Source organism: Pelophylax lessonae, assembly GCF_965119305.1.
Source record: "Pelophylax lessonae genome assembly, chromosome: 12".
Taxonomy (NCBI): Eukaryota; Metazoa; Chordata; class Amphibia; order Anura; family Ranidae; genus Pelophylax; species Pelophylax lessonae.
Genome location: NC_138779.1, coordinates 190,757,615 through 190,774,172, shown reverse-complemented (window position 1 = coordinate 190,774,172; position 16,558 = coordinate 190,757,615). Strand labels below are relative to the sequence as shown.

Sequence of the window (16,558 nt, the reverse complement as noted above, 5' to 3'; positions counted from 1 at the left end):
ATAGCGCCACCCTCCCTCTGCCTCCCAGTGGGATAAGTAGCTTTCTTGCAGCTTTTTTTTTTTTTTAGTCCTGTCTGCTTTTTTTCACCTTGGCTTACCTTTTTTTGTGTTCCTTCTCTATAGCATTTCTTCCAGCATATTGCACTTTACATTGCAAAGCTTTTGTTATGTATGTGAAGGTTCTAATTTTATCCTGGTCATAGTATACAGTATCTAGTCGTAGTTGGTCACATTCAACTGGACTTATTATGCTATGTTGAAGATACTTCGCAGTTTACCCAAGCCCCGTCCTCAGTTCCAGTGAGTGTCTGAAACAAACTCCAGCATTTAGTAAGAAGTAGGGCCCAAACTCTTTTGTGTCACAGGAGTGCACTTTGTGGGCTAAAGTCAGCTGATGTCACAGAGGTGGTCCAGACTCTGGAGAGATCCAGACTTTAATGTGAGGTTCCACCCAGATTCTTTTTTTTTTTTTTTAAGCCCGTAGTGTGTGAAACAACCTCAAAATACTCCACCCGGTGCATAAAAAAGTGCACACACGCAAACGTGAGAACACAAAAAGTGCACAGGGTGTGCGAAAAGGATGGTCTTCCCTCCGAAGAGGTAGGACCCTAACCTCGATCCCCCGGGGCGCAAGACTCCTGACAGGGATTTAAGGTACTTATGGTCAGTCGGCCGAAACCAAACTGACCCCGTTCTTCAGGGGGACTGCCGAAACAGCCCACCCCAAGTACTAAGTGGGGCTCCCCCGAAGGGAGACCCCATGAGAGAGGGCGAACTAAGCCAAAAGGCCATATCCACCCCCTCCCAAGACTCAAGGCTGGGCCCGAGGACCCACACCCTACAAGTCCTGCAAATAAAGAAAAAAGGTGATAGTGCAGTGTACAAACTCCAAAGAAAAAGAGACAAACAAACAAAGAAGTGGGGGAAGGGGAAGTGGGGAAAGTGCTATGGTGCCATGTGAGGAACCAAGGCAGGCCTTCCAGCCGGAATAAAAAATTCCTCTGGTGCAAGCCAAAAGGCCTGTCCCAAGAGGCAGGTGTGAAAAAGGTGTGCATGGTGCAGTGACCAAGGTGCCGAAAAAACTCAAGGCAAGCTGCCCCTCACCAGTGAGAAATTAAGGCACCCCTGGGCTGCCACCCCAGGGGCACTTACACCACGGGCTTTTTCAATCTCAGCCCCCGGCCAGACCGAGTGTAGCCTATCCCCACCAGCAGACATCAGAACCTGGACAGCTTAGAGAGAGCTTATCTACCACTGGGGACAGGCCTTTTGCAAGGCCAGATCAAAACCCAGGAGAGAAAGCCCTCCCCCGCCATCCTGTTCCTCAGCCCATTACATCCAGGAGCAATTCCACCGGCCACCCAGTCAGACCGGCTTTCCTGCTCCCTTCAAACTGGTTAGGACAGTTCAACCCATTTGAATCAGAAGGCGGCGGTTCCCACATGCTTTCCCAGATGACCTACTCCCCATACCTCAATACTTAGAGCGCTCCGGGTTTTGGTCATACTGGTACTAGCTGAGGTCCATACCAACTGATAAGAACAGATACTACACTTGATCTTAGCCAAAAGGCCGAGAAGCGATACCTGAACCGGCAGCTGACTCAGCCTCTCAGTGAGCCCTTGAGACCCTGAGCCAGCTGCCTCGACAGCCCAACATACTAGCTCAACAGCTCACTGAGAGCTGAGTGATCAGTGGTCTTTGGTCACTCAGTTCTCAGTCTTAGAAGTGGCAGGGCCACAGCTGCAGCATCCACCTAGGTGAGTATAGATGTTTTTTTTTTTTATTCCCAAACTTCTCTTTTAATTTCACAAGCTTCTCCTTAGTCCAAACAATAAAATGTGTCACGACGCATATTCATTGTCCAAGAATAAATTTAGAGGTGTGAAAATGTGTGGAACCCCCATGTTCTACTTACATAATAACATGCCTTGGTGATAGGTTTCTGAAGATATTCATTCTTCAATTTATATGACTGAAGCTGTGAATTGTTGTCAAATCACTGGAAAAAGAGGTTAAATATGGATGACAGATGTGTTGAAGACCTCTGCTACTGTTTAGAGATGGTTGTTCCAGTTTTACATGATTGGGCTCTTCACACTGCTTGTGAACTAGTTGTCCTCCCTTGCACACATCTGGTAGTAGTCACATTTAGCTGGACATGTTCTCTAATTTTAAAGAAGTTTTAGAGCTAGTCCAAGTCACTTTAGTTCTAATGAGTGTCACCTCAACGTTATTGAGTACTTCACTACTCCTGAGCTTTTGTCCCTTTGAGGGGAATGGTCACTCTCCTTTCCCATGAGGTGAATTCCATTGCGTTCAGCAGGGAATATGTGAGCTGATCGGAGCAGAGTAGGGGAATAACACATCCATGTCTCACTATTTGCAGAGTGGACATGGTCAGAGCCCGTTCTGCTCTATATGCAGGAAAGAGTTAATGGACTCCGCTGAGCCCTCCCTTTTTTTTTTTTTTGTGGGCCTGATCTAATGGGTAAGGTAAGCGGAGGTAAGCCGGTATAAATGTACACAAATCCGTTTAGTCCCTCCTGTCCATAGGAATTAATGGACCTGAAAAACCTGATTGGAGCTCTCTTCTGAAAGGGCCTAGTAAAGGTTGTTTGCTGATGTGATACTACATACATTGGTATACAGATTTGGGAATTCATTCTATGTTTTTAAAGCCCCACCCTGAAATAAAACTAGTTTTCACAGTACTTTCCTCCCAGAGGCAAAAGAAAAAAAAGTGATTTGACCTGGAATATCAATATCATGTGATGTCATGTCATATAATGTGTAGTATACATACCAACTTTGACTTTGCAGTTGAATATTAACAGACACATAACTTCTGTCAGCAAAGATGCTGGTCAGAGTAAGTTTTGCAGTAGAGACAAAGGAATTACAGCTCCTATGTGGATATAATTATTGGTGGATACTGGGGGTGTGGGGTGTTTAAAGCGTAGGCTGCAGTGTTTACATACCGCGGTCGTAAAGCTTTACTTCAAACCTGCACCAAAAATGTTCACTCCTGTCATGCTCAGTGGGTGGTACCACCTGCTCCCAATAGTTTATTCATATATAAACCCCATCAGGTACTAAAGGAGTGTGACCACATGTTAACACCCTCTGCATAATGCAACACACCCCAACTCTAGCAAACTTTGCAATAAAAAAATGGGGATTTTTTTAACTCACATACAAGGCAATACATGTTCAAGCTGGCCAACTGCATCAAAGTAATCCCTTCCTGGCCAGTCCCTACTCTGCTCTGCAATACGCAAATGCTGCAATGTATAAAGTGCCAATATGGGGCAAATAGACACAAGTTGTAGGAGAGTTACAAGTCTCAGGTCTGGTCACTGACCTACAATGCAATAGAAAGATATACATGTGCTCAAATCCCAATAGCTTCTACATGTACTGTATATAATCTAGCAGGTGCTAAATGGGTGTGACCCCATTCAAGCAGAGCACCCTCTACAGAACTCTTACTTCAACCCAGTGGTGTATTTAGGTTTTGTGCTGCCCTAGGCCTGACTAAACTTGAACACCCCCTAATTTAAATATGACCCACCCCTTCCTGTAAAGGCCACACCCTTCCTATTTATGACCCACCCCGTCATCTGTAAACCACAGACCATATCCACATATCCATATCTATCAGTGCCCATCAGCATAGCTTCATCTGTTCCCATATGTTCAGCCTCATCAGTGCAGCCTTATCAGTGCTGCCTCTTTACTGCCCGTCAGTGCAGCATATCAGGTTGGGCCTCATAAGTGCAGCCTTATCAATGCCCATTAGTACAGCCTTATGTCATGGGTTTAGTAAGATTACTCTTTTAAGATAGTTGGACTAGTGTTTTTGCTGCCACTAATTGTAATTATAGGATTATTTCACTTATTTGTATAATAAATAGGAAGTCCATAGTCATTATATAAATAATGAAATATTTTTTTGCTGCCCCCCTGCGAAGTGCCGCCTAGGCCTGGGCCTTGTTGGCCTAGGCCAGGATACAGCACTGCTTCAACCATCAGGTGCCTTTTCTCCTAATTCTAGTAAAATTTTGTCCAATCAAAGAAAAGGGTATAAATGATAACCTACAGTGGGAGGAAAGGAAACCAAAAAGCTGTAAGCACATCTTACAGGTTACTAAGAAAGAAAGGCTAGGTAGTATGGACACCTTCAGAATTCTGTGTGTATATGATGAAAGGTTCTCACATGATATATATCACTGCATTTTGGTGGGTTTACACACAAAAAGCATAATTGAGCACAATAATCAAAACACATTAATCCATGGGAAGTGAATAGAAATCTCATATGTGCACAGGCTATAGTAAATTAAACGAATTAAGGGTAAAGTGTAAGTAAAGACATTTTTTTTGTTTAAAGGGAAGGGTCAATCCCCTTTTGGGTTATTTTTTTGCTTCCGGTTGGGGAAATTTCACTTCACTTCCTGTACTGGACACACAACAGGAAAAGATGGGGAAATCTCTCCAAAGTGAACTGTGTTCCCATCCAAGAGGCTTGTCACAGGGAAAAGTGTGCCCTTTGGAAGACTAAAGCCCCGTACACACGTACTGATCGTCGGCCGTAAAGATTCGGCCGACGACCGATCGGCAGATTGTAGGCTTGTTAGTATGATGCTTCCGACAGCCGACAGTGCATTTTCGGCCGAACAAAATCTGTCGTGCAGACTTTAAAATATTTGTTGGCCGTCACCAGCCGATTGTTCGCCAGTCAGTACAGATTTCGGCCAACAGACAGCAGATTAGCAAGACTGGGCATGCTCAGAAAAGAAAAAAGGCAAGGAAAGTTAACCATCACATGACATCACTTCTGCAGTCGGCTGTTGTTGGCCGACAAAATTCGTGTGCAGTCTTTTGCAGTTTTCAACAGACACGACAGCCCTGGACAAAAGACGGCCGATCGTTCGGCCGATGATCAGTACGTGTGTACGGGGCTTTACCCTTACCTCCTGCTCTGGAGACAACTCAAAATTTGTGGATTTCCCATCACTTGATAGAGCACAACTCCTTATTAATGCCACTCACAAAGGATAAACCTAATAAAGTGGTTGTAAACCTCTGAAATGAAATATGAACAAAGCATATCTTTCTATAGTGTGGACTTTATCTGCCTCAATCTATGGCACCTAGTGTAATTTCTGGGTATTCTCTCCTTCCTCTATCAGCATGAATTCTTTTTGACAGATTATGCCACAGACTCCTGGCAGAGGGCTCTACCCGCCCTCTAGGACACAGCAGATAATTGACAGCCTCAGCTGTGCATGTTTTCCTATGATAGAGGGAGAGAGAGAGTGTGTGTGTCCATTCGTTCCTTCTACTCAGGTCTCAGATTACACTCAGCTCTGTGCTATGCAGTGTTGCGACATCAAATCTCTCCCCTTGGCTTCTGAAGCTCAGAAATGCTTTGTAAATTCTGGAGTTTAACTGATGTAGAGGAGAGGGGGCTACAGATAAACAGGTCCAACTTATGTAGGAGGATTTGTTTCTTCTCTGTGTATCACCTGAGTCCAGTCCCCTTCACTGGGTATAGGTAAGGGTTTACAGCCACCAGTATAACAGCAGGTTAGCAATGGTAGTCCCTCTATTTCTCTCATTATAGGTTCAAATACAGGTACAGGACTTTAAAAAAACAATAACAACTGATGAGCCATGTTTCTTGTTCCTTTTTTATTCACATAAATATGTTTAATTTTATGAAAAATATATTTGACATAGTAAATAGATGACACAGATCTTTATAGCACATCAGTTTACAATTAAACCAAAATGATGACTCTAAAATTATTTTTCTAAGTCTTGATTGTGTGGGGATATCGAATATGTGTGGTAAATTAGTTCATTCACATAGAGTGCATCTGGAAAGTATTCACAGCTTATTACTTTTCTACATTTTGTTATGTTACAGCCTTACTCCAAAATGGATTTGATTCATTATTTTCTTCAACATTCTACAAAAAATATCCCATAATGACAATGTGAAAGAAGTTTGTTTGAAATCTTTGCAAATTTATTAAAAATAAAATACGAAAAAATTACACTCAGAATTGAGCTCAGGTACATCCTGTTTCCACTGATCATTCTTGAGATGTTTCTATAACTTGATTGGAGTCCCCCTGCGGTAAATTCAGTTGATTGGACATGATATGGAAAGGCACACACCTGTCTATATAAGGTCCCACAGGTCCCATGTCAGAGCACAAACCAAGTCATGAAGTCCAAGGAATTGGTGGTTGGGACCACAAGGACCCTTCCTAGAGCAGGCCACCTGGCCAAACTGAGCAATTGGTGGAAGGGGCTTAGTCAGGTGATGAAGAACCCGATGGCCACTCTGACAGAGCTCCAGCATTTCTCTGTGGATAAAGGAGAACCATCAAGAAGAACAACCATCTCTGCAGCACTCAACCAATTAGGCCTTTATGGTAAAGTGGCCAGATGGAAGCTATCCCTCAGTAAAAGGCACGACAGCCTGCCTGGAGTTTGCCAAAAGGCACCTGAAGGACTCTCAGACCATGAGAAACAAAATTCTCTGGTCTGACGAAAGAAAGATTGAACTCTTTGGCCTGATAGGCAAGCGGCATGTCTGCAGGAAACCAGGTACGGCTCATCACCTGGCCAATACCATCCCTACAGTGAAGCATGGTGGTGGCAGCATTATGCTGTGGGGATGTTTTTCATTGGCAGGAACTGGGAGACTAGTCATTATCGAGGCAAAGATGAATGCAGCAATGTACAGAGACATCCTAGATGAAAACCTGCTCCAGAGTGCTCTTGACCTTAGAATGGGGTGAAGGTTTATCTTCCAACAGGACATTGACCTTAAGCACACAGCCAAGATAACAAAGGAGTGGCTATGGGACAACTCTGTGATTGTCCTTGTGTGGCCCAGCCAGAGCCCAGGCTTGAACTCGGTTGAACATCTCTAGAACTCAGATCTATGGAGATCTGAAAATGGCCGTGTACTAACGCTCCTCATCCAACCTGATGGAGCTTGAGAGGTCCTGCAAAGAAGAATGGGAGAAACTGCCTAAAAATAGGTGTGCCAAGCTTGTAGCATCTTACAGGCGGTCCCTGGGTTACAAACATCCGACTTACAAACAACTCCTACTTACAAACGGAGAGACAACAGGAAGTGAGGAGAAATCTACCCCTAGGAAGGGAAATTCACTCCTGGAAGAGTTATAATGGGAAAAAGGAGTCTCCACTGAAGCTTTATCACCAATCCTTGTTTCCACAACAACCCAAAATTTTCAAAATATAGTTGTCATAGAGACAGAAAGTGAGGTGAAATCTTCTGAAGGGAGTACAGACTGCAAAACAAATGTTACAGGGGTGTTAACCCTTCTCTATCCAAAAAACTTAGAAATGATTCTTTTGGCTGGAGCTAAACTTAAAAAATGTACCTGTTCCGACTTACAAACAAATTCAACTGAAGATCAAACCCACATCTTGTTTGTAACCCGGGGACCGCCTGTACTCAAAAAGACTTGAGGCTCTAATTGGTGCCAAAGGCAGAGATGTATAAAAACTAAGTAGAACTACTTCACTACTGTACTTAAGTACGGAAAGGCGGTATCTGTACTTTCCTGGAGTAGAATTTTTTTCTCCTACTTCCACTTTTACTTCACTACATTTTTTCAATGATTTCAATACTTCTACTCCGATATTTTTTTTTGTGCTGCATAGTTACTCATTACAATTATAAAAATTACCACTGCCAGAACAGTAGATGGCAGGTTTCACGAAGCTCAAAACATGTGTATTATCAGCGCATACGAAAATAAATTCTACTGTATGTATAAATAAAAGCTGCATTTGAAATAATAAAAAACAATATGATGTTCAAACTTTTGACTTCTTTCTTTAATAACTACATAACACAGTACTTGTACTTTTACTTTCAATACTTGAGTAGCAATTTTTTTTTTCAAAACTACTGGTACTTTTACTTTCAGTACTTGAGTAGCAAAATTAAAAAAAAAAACTACTTGCAATACTAAAGTACAAAAAATGTTGAATACTTTAGTACTTCTACTCAAGTCACTTTTTGATCGAGCACTTGTACTTTTACTCAAGTATGGGTTTTTGAGTACTTTATACAACTCTGGCCAAAGGTGATTGAACAATGTATTGAGCAAAGGCTGTGAATACTTATGTACATGTGATTTTTTTATTATTTTTTATTTTGAATAAATTTGCAAAGATTTCAAACAAACTTCTTTCACGTTGTCATTATGGTGAATGGTTGGTTGAATGAATTGAATCCATTTTGGAATAAGGCTGTAACATAACAAAATGTGGAAAAAGTGACGCGCAGTGAATATTTTCTGGATGCACTGTATGTGAATTCTGACTGCATGTATAAATTATCCTTATGCTTGAGTGGGATCTTGTGATTTAAAAAAAGTACAGTATATTTTATCATTGGTTATACTTTTAAACTTAACTTACTATTACAAGGGTAATAACAAAATGGCTCTCTTGGAAGAAAAGTGAGCTCAGAACCATGAGGAAGGTACTAATAACCTACTATATAGATGTTATGAGGTAGCTGTAAATGTTTACACGGACAGCTGGTGGTCCAACGTTAATGCCGGTGTTCCGTGAGAATAACCTACCCCGTGAGAAAAACCTACCCTCGTCACTTCCTGCCAGGAACAGCTGAGCAGCGCAGCAGTGCGCATGCTCACAGCCCCGGATACGTAATGGAACAGCTGAGGAGCTGACTGGTGCGCATGCGCACTAGTATGAAATGATCACGGTCTTCCGTGAAAAAAACCTACCCACGTGGCGGTTACATTAAAACAGTTGTGATGCAATACGAGTCATCTCCGCTCCTGTCCCTGTCACTTCCCTGATCTTGGCTAGTAAATATAAAAGCGAATGTAGGCTCCGTGATTTATCTTTTCATACACCCGCCGCTGCTTTATATTTATTAGCCAAGATCAGGGAAGTGACAGGGATAGGAGTGGAGATGACTCATGTTGCAGCACAGCTGTTTTAATGTAACCGCCGCGTTACACACACTGCCGTGCACCAGAAGTGACGAGGGTAGGCATTTCTCACGGGTAGGTTTTTTTCACGGAACACCGGCCAATGCAATTTTAAAATGGCATCTGGGGTTAAAAAAAGAAACACCAAGATAGTATACTGAACAAAATTATAAACACAACACTTGTTTTTGCCCCCATTTTTCATGAGCTGAACTCAAAGATCTAAGAAAACTGGGATTCATCCGTGAAGAGAACACCTCTCCAAAGTGCCAGACGCCATTGAATGTGAGCATTTGCCCCCTCAAGTAGGTTACGACAAGGAACTGCAGTCAGGTCGAGACCCCGATGAGGACGATGAGCATGCAGATGAGCTTCCCTGAGACGGTTTCTGACAGTTTGTGCAGAAATTCTTTGGTTATTCAAACCGATTGTTGCAGCAGCTGTCCGGGTGGCTGGTCTGAGATGATCTTGGATGTGAAGATGCTGGATGTGGAGGTTCTGGACTGCTGTGGTTACAGGTGGTCTGCGGTCGTGAGGCCGGTTGGATGTACTGCCAATGTCTCTGAAACACCTTTGGAGACGGCTTATGGTGGAGAAATGAATATTTAATTCACTGGCAACAGCTCTGGTGGACATTCCTGCAGTCTGCATGCCAATTGCACGCTCCCTGAAAACTTGCGACATCTGTGGCATTGTGCTGTGTGATAAAACTGCACATTTTAGAGTGGCCTTTTATTGTGGCCAGCCTAAGGCCAGAGGCGTACCTAGGGTCTCCAGCGCCCTTGACGAGGAACTGTATCGGCGCCCCCCTCCCCCGAAAGAGAGAGAGAGGGGGGTGACAGAGAGAGAGAGGGGGGGGGGTGACAGAGAGTGAGGGGGGGAACAGAGAGAGAGAGGGGGTGACAGAGAGGGGACATAGAGAGAGTGGGTGACAGAGAGAGGGGGTGACCGAGGGGGGGGGGTGACCGAGAGAGAGAGAGAGAGAGAGAGGGGGGTGACAGAGAGAGAGGGAGGGTGACAGCGAGAGAGAGGGGGGTGACAGAGGGGGGGTGACAAAGAGAGAGAGGGGGGTGACAGAGAGAGAAGGGGGGTGACAGCGAGAGAGAGTGGGGGTGACAGAGAGAGAGGGGGTGACAGAGAGAGAGAGAGGGGGCGCCGAGGGTGCAGGCTGAGCAAAGGGCAGAAAGTTCACTGCTAACACTGCCAATTTTTTTGCGCCCCCCCCCCCCTCAGCCTGCGCCCCTGGCGGGCGCCAATCTGGCCAAACCCTTGGTACGCCCCTGCCTAAGGCACACATGTGCAATAATCATGCTGTCTAATCAGCATCCTGATACACCACACCTGTGAGGTGGATGGATTATCTCGGCAAAGGAGAAGTGCTCACTAACACAGATTTAGACAGATTTTTTTTGTGTACATAGAAAAAGTCTTAGATCTTTGAGTTCAGCTCATGAAAAATGGGGGCAAAAACAAAATTATTGCGTTTATAATTTTTTTCAGTGTAGATTATGTGTAATGGCTGGAGTAAGGCTTCAGCCCCATATGAAGTAATGTTTTCCAAAGATGGATCCAGCCCTTTGGAGGTTGCTATATAGGGACATACTGTATATCAGTGGAAGACTCCTTTCACTGCTTCTTTGTGTCTATGGTAATATAAACTAACAATCCAAGATATTCAATGGCTTGCAATATAACAAAGTTAGCAGTAAAATGCTTCAGTAATGTCCTTTAGTTCATGATGATAGGATACATTTTTCTTTCCTCTGTTTTCTGGGAAGTGTGAACAAAGTACAGTCTGAATATATACAAGCCGATGCCGAGTTTGGACTCTCACCGTATTGCTGAATTTGTATTGTCTGCTTCAGTTCCTACGTCCTGAAATATAAATGTTGATTGCAGATCATAACAAAATTCTCCATTTCACACGTTTAGCATTTTACACATTTATTTCATTCGTTCTAAATTATTATACCACTAAGGCTATATTTGGACAGGTGGCTATTATTGCCCCTCTTTTGAAAAGTGATCCACTGCAGTTCACTTTTCAGAGGTGTTTGGCAGGCAGTGAAGAGGCAATATGTCGGGCCCCAGTAACCTCATTCATAACGCTAGTTAGTTGTAGCGTGGCTCTATACACTGAAGGCAACAGGGGGGATCATTTTTGGCAACAGGGGGATCATTTAAAGCATAGCGGCCTAAGCATGTGTAAATTCCTGCCAAGCTACACTTGCAGTTTGGGGTGGGGTGGGGGGGGGGCAGGTGGTTTTACTGCCCAATTGCAAATTTAAATAAGCCCTAAATAGTATGTAAACCATGGGTGTCCAAACTTTTGGCTTCTCTGGGCCACATTGAGTGTAGAGAAATTTTCTCGGGCCGCATATAAAATATATACTATAGTTAAGGTTTATAAGTAATAAAACGCCCCGCTTCCTTCTTGCGCCGCCGCACACCCCGCACTAATTTAACACAACTAGAGGATGACCAAATGAAATGGAATCAGTATACAGAGGTTTACTTCTTCTGAGAGATATTAAAGGAAAACTCTAACCACAATGATTTGAAGTGGTCATTGTGGTAGGAGTCAGAAACACTGCACATGCTCGTACCCCCCCCCCCTCCCCTCCGAGGCAGTTTCTGCCTACCTTTAATTAGAAGCCACTGTGGCCATGCCCCCGACCTGACTTCCTTCCTCCCCAGCTAAAAAAAAAAAAAAACTGTCAGGGGGCAGTGGGCCGCATTGCCTGGGGTTCCGGGCCGCATGTGGCCCCCGGGCCGCATGTTGGACATGCCTGATGTAAACCAAACATTTCATGTTCCTGATTTGTACTTGCTGTACCATGTACTTGTATGAGTAAGTCTCCTGTTCTCTTTATATTGTTTCCTTTGTGTGAAATCCCTGGTGTTCCTGCCAGTCTCTCTGCTTTCCTATCAAAAACTGACCACACTAAACAGCAGAACACATCGTGGTCAGTTCTCTAGCTATGCCAAGGGGCTTAAGAGGGCCTATAGACATAAGAAAGGATCTTGAAGCAACACTAACTCCAAAAGAGAACACTAAATATTATTATGTAATGCTTTATATGTATTTGAACAGAAATTTTTTTTTTCTATTTCTGCAAGGTTATTTCTTCTGTCGTTTACCCCATTTGGGAAATTTTCTTTTACTTCCTGTCCCTGTGATGCTCTTTACTAAGACAGTGATAAAAAAAAATGTTAGACATTCCAGAATGGTAGAGGTTTTAGAATTTTCCAACACTACTAAAAAATATGTTTTTGTTATTGCTTCTTCTTGCATTGTTTTATATATTCCTATTTACCTGACCAAAACACAAGAAAAAGGATATACTGGGCACCATTGTTCCCAATGTCTACATTACTCTTGCATCATTAAAACTTCGTATAGGCCCTCAAAGGAGCCTCTGATACCTTGCTTAGTAAGAACAGCAGTAATACTGTAGTACTTTTGCAGCATATGGGTATATAGCGCACCCTTTTACATATGTCTATGCAGGGGAGGACTGGGCCAGGGGGCAGGGGGGCAATTGCCCCCCGGGCTGCTCTGATGCCCCATAAAAAAGCTGCACCACTTCTGCCACAGACATACCTAAAGGATTCCTGGTGAAGAGAATTTAAAAGTCCCCACCACTGACCTACTGAGTGCAGGATGAAGACAAGGACAGAGCGCAGGCTTCCTCCCCCAGCATGGATGGTGTAAGCTGTGTCTGAGCAGAGGCCAGTTTCATGCCCCACTGGAGACTCTCCTCCCCTAGACCCTAGCTAGCCCCGACCGAGCTCCCCCAAACCCCCCCTGCTGGCCAGGTCGGGAACCCCGATTCAGCCGGTGAGTAGAGAGTACCTGGAGTGGAACTTCAGCCTGGAATGGGGGTCAGGAGGAGGCCGGGAAGAGGGGGACTGGGAGGGGGCAGAGTCGTTGCACCATGGGCCTCTGGTTTGCACTTGCCTCCTGGGCCGAAAGTTGCCTGTCAGCCCCTGTTTCTATGTCAGGTATCTCAGTCATATTATAACGCATGAACAAGATTGTAACTGGATATCCTGACTCTCACAATAGCTTCCGATCAGCTTCCAAGCATCCAAGTGTGAGAGGTGTGAAAGTCAAACACCCTGATGAGCTACTAAATGGGACACTGTAAGGTCATCCAATTGGAGTAAAAGTAACAGAGCATATGATGACAGATAAATCCAGGCAGCAGTAAGGCTTGCGACACAACTATATCCGCTATGATCATAAAGCCAGGTATAATCAACACAGTTCGGATGTCCGGAACACAGTATTACCTTGAGTTGAGATTAGAAGAAGTTCTCCTTCCAGAGATTTCCCAGATCAACTAATCTAGGACTGGTGTGAGCCATAAAACAATGTAGGATAGGGAGCCTAGACGTCCCAGGTTTCCGGGGACAGTCCCCAGACCAAGTCTGTCCCTGTTTTTGTTCCCGGATTGGATTTGAATTTAGCCACCCCATCCAGCTATACCTTCCTTTTTAGCCTGAACGCAGTGGCACCCACTGTCACAGGGATCGGAGCCTTGCTTGCAGTGCAGGGTCCTGTTTTGTGACAGGAAGCAGGCTGGCTGTAACTTTAAGGGAGGACAGATGAATCCTGGTCCTCCTGATTCCCGACCTTGACGCTCGCTACATTTCTGCGTGATAATGCTCAGAAGTAGCAGGAAAGTAGTAAGTGAGTGAGAGGGAAGAAGCTGCCTGTCAAGTGTGTCAACCATCAACACCCGCCCCGATTCCAGAGGCTAGTAGTCTGCAGTTATGGCTTATGCAGTAGCAACTGAACTGAATTGGAGAATTGGGCCGGTCTGTCTGCAGCAGGGATGGTTGTTGGCGCGATGATCTTTTGACATGGGACTTTTTTCTTTATTGGATAGGTACCTTATGTCTTAGGTGGTGCTTAAATAATATATACTTTTTGATGTTTGGGTTCAGGGCTTTCTCAGAGAATAGGTGCAGGAACTCCCCCCCCCCTTCTGAGTCCCCCATTGTTTCCACTCCCTACCCACCTCCGAGCACTGTCTCTTGGTTCCATCCCCTTCCCACCTCCGAGCATCATTCCTTGGTTCCCATCCTTTTCCCACCTCCGAGCACTGTCCCTTGGTTTCACCCACTACCCACCTCCAAGCACCATCCCTTGGTTCCACCCCCTACCCACCCCCAGTACTTCCCCAAGTATCAAAGGATTTGTATAGAATTTGTTATTGTCTAAAAGCAAAAAAAATAGATCCCATGGAGCCAGCAGCAATAGATTCCCCCAGCAACAATAGGCACTACCCTAGCAACAATAGATCCCTCACACAGCAGACTCCCCCAGCAACATTGGACCCCACCCCAACAACACTAGGTCCCCTCAAGCAGCAATAGATTTCCCTCTCAGAAATAATAGACCCCACCCAAGCAACAATAGATCCCGCACACAACAATAGACTTCCCCCAGCAACAATAGGTCCCCCCAATAACAATAGTTCCCCCCAGCAACAATAGACCCCATCCCAGCAACAATAGTTCCCCACACAACAATCGACCCCCCCCCCCACTTGGAAACAATAGACCACCCACAACAAAATACCACCCTAAACAACAAAAGAAACGACCCCAGCAACATTAGAGCCTCCCAGCAGCAACAACAGATCTCCCAGAGGCCAGCATTATTGACCCTCCAGCAGCCAGCAACAATAGACCTCTCCCTCAACAGTAGATTTAGATACTAGACCTTTCCCTCAACAGTAGACCAGCAAAATAAGATACCCCCCAGAAACAATAGATCCTCCACAAGCAATAAATAGACCCACAAACAAAAACAGATCCCCACCAGTGACAATAAAGGTAGCCGATTTTTGACAGGTTGTTTTTTAAAAGTCAGCAGATACACGTTTTGTAGCTGCTGCCTTTTATTTGTTTGACAGGTGGCTGGAACTCCGCTTTAATGTAACAGAATACAAATGACTCTGCAGCGGGGACTCTGATGCACGGGGCAGGCGGCTCCGATTGCCACCTGACACCCGCAATCGCTCCCCGCTGAGAGAGAAGGACGGTCGGCTGTTGTAAACACAGCTGACCGTTCTTCTCTCTCGAATGATCACACAACTCCTGTGATCCTTCTATATAGGATCACAGGTCTCTGTGATCATTTCACAAGCCACGCCCCCCCACAGTTAGAATCCCTCCTCTAGGCTCACATTTAACCCATTGATCACCCACAGCGTTAACCCCTTCCTTTCCAGTGTCATTATTACAGTAACAGTGCATATTTTTAGCACCGATTACTGTAGTAATGTCACTGGTCCCCCCAAAAGTGTCAAAAATGTCAGTTAGGGGTCCGATCTGTCCACCGCAATGTCGCAGTCCCGCTAAAAATCACAGATCGCCACCATTACTAGTAAAAAAAAAAAAAAACAATAAAAATGACATAAATCTTCCCGTAGTTAGCAGACGAGATAACTTTTGCGCAAACCAATCAAAATACGCTTATTGCGATTTTTTTTCCCAAAAATATGTAGCAGAAAACAAATTGGCCTAACATGTTAAAAAATTTTGATTTTTAAATTTTTTTTTGAGAATGTTATATATCAGAAAGTGAAAAATATTGTTATCTCCGGATTTCATTTAAAAGATCTGGTCACATAAATGTAGGAGCTATGGTAAAGTCACATTCAGCCACACTATGTTCGTATGATGATGTTTTCATAGATTATCTCTTGGCAAAAGCACCATAGCAAGTAGAAGCAGGTATAATTCCAGAGACCAGAGCTGTAGAAAGAAAGGGTATAGGGACCAACTCACGGATCAGCTTTTTCTATGCTCAATGGTCTGTTTTGCGTCTATCTGAGGAGGGCGAGACTCTTGAGCTGCTATCCGTTTCCATGTCACCCTGGTCTCTCAGGGGAGAATTGGAAGAGGACCTACAATGCCTCTGTCTGTTTCTTTGCTAGCGTGGAGTAGCCTCTGGCTGAGTGGAGGTTCAGGTTGCATGAAGGAACTGTACCAATCTGGATGGTGACCGCTGGGATACCAAGGGTGTCAGAGAAGGTTTGCAGATCTGAGGGTATTTGTAGCGAGGTAGTGTCATTTCTCTCTGTCGCTTGCAGGCAAAAGGGAAACTTCCATAAATATGCTATGTGTCTGTCACGCAGTATGTTGAAAAGAGGGCGTAAGTCTCTTCTGTGCTGGGGTGTAATGGCGTACAGATCCTGGAATTCTTGTACTGTATATGTGACCCTTCATAACTAGGGTTGAGCGAACACGGACTGTATTATTCGTGTTCGTACGGAATAATTGGATTTTTGTTACCCGAACACGGACACGGACACTTTACTGTATATTCGGGTAAAAATCCGTGTTCGGTCGTATTATTTCCGGGTTTTGCATGCTTTGGTGCTTTTCATGGCGGGCTTTCAACAGCCAATCAACAAGCGTTTAACTGGTGTGCCTAAGCCATCCCAGCCATGCCTGCAAATGTATCAGTAGCTGTGATTGGCCGTCTGAAGCATGTGACCAAGTCTTTATAAGTTCGAGGC

The 16,558-nt window shown here is 44.4% G+C and overlaps 1 protein-coding gene across 1 annotated transcript in view; it reads right to left on the bottom strand.

Moving 5' to 3' along the window:
• The window catches only part of LIPE (lipase E, hormone sensitive type), a 328,286-nt gene that overhangs the window by 223,726 nt on the left and 88,002 nt on the right, over positions 1-16,558 (bottom strand). The gene's annotated exons all lie outside the window — the stretch shown is intronic.